Source organism: Siniperca chuatsi, linkage group LG21, assembly GCF_020085105.1.
Source record: "Siniperca chuatsi isolate FFG_IHB_CAS linkage group LG21, ASM2008510v1, whole genome shotgun sequence".
Classification (NCBI taxonomy): domain Eukaryota; kingdom Metazoa; phylum Chordata; class Actinopteri; order Centrarchiformes; family Sinipercidae; genus Siniperca; species Siniperca chuatsi.
This window is the reverse complement of record NC_058062.1, coordinates 11185176-11185804: the sequence shown is the minus strand read 5'-3', so window position 1 is coordinate 11185804 and position 629 is coordinate 11185176.

The window sequence follows — 629 nt, the reverse complement described above, 5'->3', positions numbered from 1 at the left end:
GTTTCAGCCATCACATTCTAGAACTCGTGTGGGAAATTAAACAATAACCGCAAAGGTTATGGTAACCATTTGGTCATTTATTTATATCTATATCAAATGTTGGTTTTGATTGTTGCTGTGACTGTATTATGTAGGCCTACAGTGCAATGTTGATGTTCTTGTATTGTAATATGAACCTTAGTAAGAGTAGGTTAGTCGTTGCCAAGGTAACAACTAATGGGGATCTATTTTGATAGCAAAAAAAAATTATCAACCTTAAATGTCCTTCAATGAAGATTTTTATTCCATAAATCTTGAAAAGTAATTATATTTTTTAATACGGTTTGTTAAAAAACAATGTGTTAATCCATTGAGAAACTTTGCAGTGTTTTGAGAATCACAGTTGTCATTTAGGGAATGTAATGTTAATCTTTTTCAGAGGATGGGCCCTATAAGTTTCTGTATTTGTGATCACTTTATTATGTTTTCCTAGCACCTCCCTGACGCCAAAAATTAAGGACGACTGCAAGTCTCTGTACACTTTAATGTTCACCAGAATCTGTAGGAAGCAGTAGAGAGATAGTTAACATGTCACAGTTCAGGAACTGGATGCTTTGAAGGACATACAAAAGTGGGTCCTTCTGTGGACT